Raw genomic sequence first — 8,703 nt, 5'->3', positions numbered from 1 at the left:
TTTCATTTTGATCTCTTTTAAATAACAATTAAACCATTTACTTAATGGCTTATATTCTTTTATAGACAGATTAAAATACCATCTTAATTTAAATTCGATTAAGTTTAATTAAATTAACATTTTCACTGATAATTTGCAATTTTCAGATTCCTATAAACAGGTCTTACAAAGTGAATGACTCTAGGTTTTTAATTATTTCCTTTTTTTGTTTAACCTATATAGAGTACCTGTTTTAACTAGTTTACCTTTTAGCTACGAAATATCTGATGAAAGTACCTGCTTCAACAAGAGCAAGTATATTTTGTAACAAAAAATCTATGAAAACAAATTATACCTTAATGCCTTAGAGCGTCATAAGTAGAGTAGGTATGTATCGACGTCAGATTCTTCTGACGTTTTTATTAGTTTGTGAGTAGTTCTCATGGCATTAAGTCTTGACTGCTATTTCAAACAAGTGAACTTCTTAGATTAAATCACCTCTTTTCATCAAGTGACATCAGCCAAACATAGTGCATAGCCATATGACAAATAATTATCTTATTCTTTCTACCCAGAAGGTTAAATTAGAAGATGTGTAGCTTGATTAGGGTAAAAATTATCATCTATAAATTATTATTGAACGACTTAATTGACATTTGACCAACTGAATCCGGAACTCACTTGGATGCAAGGCAAGAAGGAAGTAACAAGACCTACATTCCGTCGCCTTTTCTAATTCCGTGAAGAATATGTAATGAGATAAGAATTTAGTAAAGGTCTGGGATATATATCAACAATGCATGTCCATACATCAAAACCGCAGTACGCGTCCCATATACAAGTTGACGTAAGTAATGTTAAAGGAGATATAAATAAACGCTAACGACTTGTTCTTGTTGTTAGCTGTATATCAGACTTATCTGCGGATCCATAAATACCAATTTTAACATACTTTACCGGTTAAATTCTTCCAAAAAGACACGGCAAGGACGACGGTGAGCCAACGGCGATGTCCAGCGTCCTTTTAGATTAAACATGGATTTAAAATGACAAGTATGCCTTGCAATGCAATGCATTTTGTCGTTTTTACGTTGATTACTTTATTCAAATCAAAAATTATACGAGAAAGTGTAAAAAAAGTATGTAAACTTGTTCTCTAATATTACACTCATGAAAATATTAGAGTAGATACTTTAATACGGTCTGCAGTAATTTTCGTACATCCATTATGTATTTTAAATATATTTACTAGTAGATAGACCACTATTCGAAATTATTTATCTACTCGATTTACTATCAATATTCTGCATTAAATCAGTGTGTACGCCTAACTATTTGAAGCACATGTTAAACTAAAATATCATTGATTTCGGTTCGAAAACGTATCTATTTATTTAAATCCGTGAGATAAACGGCTTCATTGCATTAGTATAATGTCAGAGCACTTTACAATCTGCTAAACGAAATAAGATAAAATATCGATCAGCAAAAGGCATATTGACTAGTATTATATTGAGTAAAATCTGTGCCCCGCGGTTTCACCAGCGTTAAAAAGAAACAGGGGCCCAGCTAGTTCTAAAATATAAGTGGCCTAAGGTACTCCTTATTACATCAGCTACCTGCCAATAAAAGTCCTGTCAAAATCTGTCCAGCCATTTCAGAGATTAGCCAGAACAAACAGACAGACAGACAAAAACTGTAAAAAATGTTATTTTGGGGTATGTACCGTATGTATATTGATATGCATGTAGTAAAAAGCGGTATTTCAGTATTAAAAACAGACACTCCAGTTTTATTTATATGTATAGATGTATAGATTATAGCAGCTTCGTATTCAGAGCCGTGCCCATCAGTGGGACAGTGAAGGTTCGATGATGAAAAGTGTATTAATAGAGCAGCATAGGTCAGTAATTGCGGTGTAATGTATTCAACAAGAGCACCTTGTTGTACCTAATAAATATTACGCTGAGGAATGTGAACTTATTGTGGACATGAATTAGGGGTGGCGCTTTGGTATCGATTGATCAAACATCGGAAATCTCATCAGAAATCGGCATTCGATTTTTGCTGTTTTACTTACATAAAAAAACAAACATTATTCATTTTAATCGGATCAAATTTCTGGGCGATACGTAAGGCAGTAGAGTTATCTGTCAATATATTCTAAGAACAGCAATAAAATAACTCGAAGATCGGTTTTAAGGTATCGATCGTGTTCCTTGAAATTTTTATAGATCGATTCTTCAGATTTCGATTCGAACCCATTACAAATTCGCTAATATTCCGGAAATATTGCCATCCCTAACATGAAATTGACGTACTTATCTGTAACAAATTGTTTGTCTTAACTGTGTTGCTTGTAGGTTCTCGGATATTTTTTATTTTGTAGGTGCAGTTACGAATTAGGTAAGCGTGCTATTTCGAAATAAATGTTGGCATTGCTTTCAAAGAATTTTAAACGTACAAATCGTGATCATTCCATTTATTTTGAAAATTTTAAGCCCAATAATTGAATTCCGGAACTCGACAACGTTTTAATATTAGATCAGTATTCGTGTTCTGGACATAGAATACAAAAACTTACAGCACATACATATAAATAAACATAAAATAAAATCTACCCTTCAAACTGGTGTAAATAAATATAAAATAAACATCGGTTTTTTATGTAATTTAAGAAGCAAATAAGAGTGGTTCCTGTTACTGATATTGAAGAAGAACTCAAGAAGAAATCAGTCAAAATGAGTTATGACGAACGAATATAAACTTCAAGCAAAAAATTGCATGGAGATGATGCTGACGCAGTCGAGTTACATAGGGTCTTACCACATTCAGAATTATTGCCTTCTTTATCAGCGAGGATTGTAGTTAAGATCAAAAATTTAGTTTGTAGCTTTTTTGGGAATAGGCGCAGGGCCTTCCGAGACACCAGTCCCGTAATCTTATCTTATCTTATAATTTTACATCTTATTGTGTCTAATCCGGCACTGCTTTTTTCATTCAATACTTTTTCTTACTTTTATATATTCTAAGTTTCTAGTTCCATTTTATACAAGTTGGTTGATTAATAACTTTACGTATTTAGCTATCAGTAATTCAAAACCTAGTTTGAAAACGGGACTCGAATAGTATAGTTCAAAGAAGTAGTAGCGAAATGCACTTACTCTACCAATCTGGCTAGCTTTATGAATAGCTCTAATTACAATAAGTCGTTACTCGTTATTATTAATTGTAGGCAGTGGAAAATGTAACAGTGTAGCCTTATTATTGCTAACATTTCGGAGGTATAATGCGTACTGGAAGTACAATGTCTGTTTTATGTTTATTGCCGTATTTAAGTGTCACTTTATATAAATTATGTCTATGAAAACTTATTCTAAGTTACCAAATTATATCTGTAAATCAAATGCATCTTTGTACTAATTACGTGTCATTGATTTATTTGCGACAGTAATTTTAAAAACAATGAATACTGCGATCTTGAACATGTTTACAGGTAGGTAAGGAAATGATATCCATGGACTTTCTCTTTACGCTTTTATTACAATATATTAAGCAGTAACCTAGCTATTATTCATATCAGTAATATTTTACAATGATAATATACTTGTTTTCTCTAATCCTTATCTATAACTAGGTGCTACTAAGTCTACAAAACAGAACTTAATCGTCGGATATTTCTTTAAAATGTGACTTTTATGTCCTTATTATTCTTAGTAGGGCAATTAGCGCTTACGATAACATTCTAATAAGCCTACAGCATTGGTTGACTTACTATGTTATTATGCATGTTGTTAAAACAAGTCGAAACCTCATTTAAATAAGGCGTCCGTAATATAGAGTCAAGTTGAGCCTTTCATAAAAATGTCCCGTCGTCTTTATGAGACAGGAGATTACCGGTCATCCTTCATAACTGTAATGTAGGGTCGATAAAATTTGCGATCCGTTCCGGTGCATGTCTTGATAGGTAATTGTAAGAATTGGCTTGTATTTGGGATTGGAGTATGCGGTCACGATAAGTGTAGATGCAGGCGCCGCGTTGCGTAAGTGTCCCGACGCCCCTCCCACACACCCGAATTGTGCAGATAATTCTGCGTGTCTTGGACGACGGATTGTGGCGGTAACTTAATAGTGTCATAAAATAATGAATTTCTTAAGAATTTTCTATATACTAAGTAAGGTAACAAGGACATAATATAATTTATGGCTTAAGGATATGTTTTATCAATTCGAGATAAGACTAGAAGAATATTTTTAATCTTAGCTGACACGTCTCGTCTCGTCTCGTTTATTTTAACTAAACTGAAAGAATCCGGGACAGTCTCATTCAGCGAATGACTTACAAGCATTATACAATATTATTTTAATAATAAAACAATGTATTTACTTATCTTTGAACGTTAACAATTCATCATTTCGAATCCATTTCGAGAAATGTTTCCGCGATAAAGCTCAGCAGGACGCTAATAAAATAATGAAGTGATTTATTATTGAACTCTTTCGTTGATTTTACTTTTAATAAACTAAGGAATTATACGACGCGCAATTATGAAACAACATAAATTAGTGAAAAACAAAGGCAACATTCACCACAACCACCTTTTGGTTGACTATCTTAGTTCATATATTAAAGGTTGTACCATCTAATAATAGCCAATAATACTTAAATAATGAAGTACCTACCCACTTTCTATTAAACAAGCTGCATCTCAATAGCCTTTAAAATTTCTATTTCATAAATAAATTAAACACTGGTTACTGTTTTTGTTCCAAAAACGAAGCGGAGCTACGTCCCCTTTAATCATTTATTTATTTACGATACGAGGCTATATATAACTACCGCCACATTATTTACAAAAAATCTTTTCTTTTAATTTATAGTACGAGCAAGATATATATGGAAAATGTAATAAATCACACATACATGAATTGTAGTACATTAATTTAAATAACAGTTTTTAAGCATTGAAAGACGTGCCAAGTGTCATGGTCCCTGTAGTGTTCGGTGGAGGTTGGTAATGAAAGATCGTACGGCTACTCAATTAATTAACATTAAAGTAAGCACTATGTACTTAACCTCTGCCATAAATCGCCTGGATGCAATATCCCGTATAGTTTGCGCAGCTTCATTCAACGATGTTGGGCCATTCTTGCCGAAATACGTACTTGTACCAATGAGAAAAATTGCGTCGCCTTTTAAGAACTGGTTTCCTTAAATGAATGCTGTGACGAAATTAATTAAAGGACATCGCTAATAATTTAAGTGTCATGTTTTTTTACAACTTAATCTAGGGAAAAGACTGACGAGGACGGGCGTTGAATTGCTGCTGTCATGAACCCATCGGAGGTTTTGAAGTACCTATTTCTGTCCTTTTTAGTCGTCATGTAAATTTGACTCTTACCGTTTACTTCAATAGTTTGACATACTAGGTATAGAAGAAGGTATACGTTGCAGGTTTTTCTGATCAGCAGATTACGGATCGCTGCGAGGTACTTTAACCGTAACTTATAAAATTTATTTTAATTGTTCGTCCCTTTCATGTCAAAATAAGCTTCCACGGGCGTGATCGCTTTCGTAGCGGCGGACGGAAGCTCGTCATAAATTTATGGATATTTAAACATAAATCATGGCGAGTTGAATCAGTGTTTAATAAAGGAAATAAATATCAAGCAGCGAAATCGTGTCCAGTGTCACAGCCGCAGCGGGAGCGACGTGATAATGAGGAATCTTATTGACCAGGTAATTGATTATGTTTATGTACTTAACTCATTTCCTACCTCGCAAGCCTAAATAAGAGTACACTTTTAATAAGAGCACAGTTTTGACATTAAAGAAGTGATATAAAATAAAATTAAAAAATTGTGGTGACCTCAACATTGCAACTTCCTATCATGGGCGAAGCTTTATCTCTGTTTAGGAGAGGGTCGAAAACAGTAGCGTAGCGTGAGTTCAAAATTTGTCTTTTTCTCAAAAACTTTTTTTCTGACCCTTGCCATATGCTTCCTACACCTACTTTAAAAGTATCATAGTAATTATTATTTTAAATTCTACCTAACATTGATATAGCATCGCTATTCTGATTTGGTATAACATAGTGTAGTCTTATAGCATGTACTAAAACACAATTCAAATTCAAATTAATTTCGTAGCGAATAATCAACGAGTCAGTAAATCGCGTTATATACAATTCTAGTAGGTATCTACTCTTAGAGGCTAAGATTGAGACTTCTAGTCTATCTATCTAAACAACCTATTTAGTAATTACCACGCCTAGGTGGAGTTCATGGTCATTTACTTTTCTGACGAATTCCATATCTACCCACACAATGTGAATGTTAATTAAACACTTACATGTTAAAAATAGCTTTTTTCCGAGACTTAATGAATTCGGTTGAGTGGGCAACTTCATCCTGTTAATTTTGTGTTACAGTGATGCGCGCGCATCTTGAAATTTCACTCTCATCAGTTTTTCATAACGCGCCTAAAGAAGTATAACTTCAAAAAATATTTATAGAAGAAAGTCACCCCATGTACTGTTGAATAATATCTTCTGTAGTATTCTGTAATACTTTAAGGAACAAAACTATTACTATACATTTTGTAACATAACCGGGAAATATTCGTAATATTAATACACGCTGTCAATTCGTTGGTGTGCCGAAAACATAATAAATATCTATTTTAAGCATCATTAATCGCGACGTCGACAATATTGGCACATGGTTATCGATTATCCGCCATTGAACGTGCGATAAATTTGTCGATATAGATATCGATTTAAATAGTTTACCTGCGTAATGAACTTAGCAGGTGAGTCTGATATTTTTGTAATTCCATTCACACGTACCACAACTACACGACATACGACAGCGACATAATTACGACAAGCATTATGTGACGAAGAGCTCACTACAACTACTTGTAGCTGCATTCATGTCTTCGATAAGAGTAGACGCCTCGACGATCTTTTTTACGTGGTGTCACTTGTAGTTTAGCGTTGTGGTTGCTATATGACCAGTATAGTTTGATTTAGATGGCAAAATGTAGTCCTCGTAAATAAAATTACTAATTTATGTGTATGTTTGGAAACATAGTTTTTCGAGGCATTCCAGCTTAGTTCTCATTGGTAGCAGCGCATCTGTGGCCGACCTCAGGTAGGAAACTAATCTTATCTGGTGTTAATTACGGTGTCCATGGGCGGCGGTAGCCACTTACCATTAGGTGGTCAATATTTCAAAAAAATACATATTGTGTGCTTCCACGTATTTGTTGTGGTATGTGTGAATAGGCACTAATGAAATTTTCAACTTGTACGCTTTGGGTGAGGTCTGGGTTGGTCCGGGAACCGGTGATCGATCGATACGCGTGGGACAACCACACACCTTTAATAGTTACTAGACTTATGATGGTCGTAATACCAAATGCGAACAATTATTCTTTGGTGATACTTATCCATATCACGTACAATCTACAATACTCTTAACTGAAAGTACTGAAATGTCTAACTAGATAGCAAAGAGAGTGTACAACAAATTGTAAAACTTACAATCATTTACAAACTTAGCTCTTTTGTGAGCTCGTTCAAAAATGGATCCCACTATTGGTCTTACATGGACTTTGAATTTTTAAAGTTATAGTACCACCAAAAAGCGATTTTACCTCTACACTTTTTTCTGTACCTATTTTAAACAGGTGCTCCGAAACGTAAGCTTTTTTTCTCTAGATTAAGTATATTGTAAAACAGATGTACTTACGAAGTACCTTGCAACTTAGTCCTCGATCATAGCAATGTATCTGTAATTAACAAAAAGTAGAACCATTTTTTTTTCTCGAGGGAGAAACCTTCAAAAGGTACCCGGTGCCATGGGAGCGACACGGAGTTATGTGGGACAACCAAAACTAGAACCTATGCTCTATATCAGATAAAATTAATTGTGGAGATCTTGAACCTTCAATAATTTCAGCATTACTAAGACCGTAAATAGTTCGTCTGAATGAGCCCTTAGATTCTGTCGACACCCTGTCAATCACGTAGCCTCACTCGTAATGTTACAGACGTAGTGGAGTCAATGTCACTCGTATTCCGCACTAACGTGTTTTGCCCAAAATATTACGCATACAAACTGTCATTAGGCATTAAGTTTACCCTTTGTAACCCTTAGTTTAAGGTGTACAAAAATAAATAAATAAATAAACTGGCAGCACTATAATTACTGAAAGCTCTATCTTTCGTGAAGTTTATCACAATATCTTGCAATTATTTTAATGACAGTCAAAGGATACGTTTTATTAATTACGTATATCATATTAACACAACTTATTTGTTAAGTATTATCTCGTTTCATTTGGATGGTAAGGAAATTTACGTAACAAGTAGACATTAACTGAAACAGTGACAGCTAACCTGTAATTCATACCATTGTATGAATTACAGGTTCTTAAGCTTCGGAAGGTAGAGTCCCAAGCACTTATAATAAAAAAAATATGAAGTACCTACTACTTGCATCGACGGTGATGAAAGCAGAGTTAATGAAACCACGTGATTCAAATGACTAAAGCTAACTTGCTAAGGCTAAGACTAACTTATCAATGACGTATGAAATCTACCAACCAGTATTTGACTAGTATTAAACTGTTTTTATGTAATCTTGAAGCAAAAGAGCATGCCCTTCACCTGATGTTTAATGGACACTGCCGCCCATGGATAATCAGTTTCAGATTAG

Source organism: Epargyreus clarus, unplaced genomic scaffold (genome assembly GCF_041222505.1).
Source record: "Epargyreus clarus isolate Ecla_fem2 unplaced genomic scaffold, WU_Ecla_fem_2.2 ptg000012l, whole genome shotgun sequence".
In the NCBI taxonomy this organism is placed as follows: domain Eukaryota; kingdom Metazoa; phylum Arthropoda; class Insecta; order Lepidoptera; family Hesperiidae; genus Epargyreus; species Epargyreus clarus.
Note: the sequence above shows the minus strand (reverse complement) of the source record.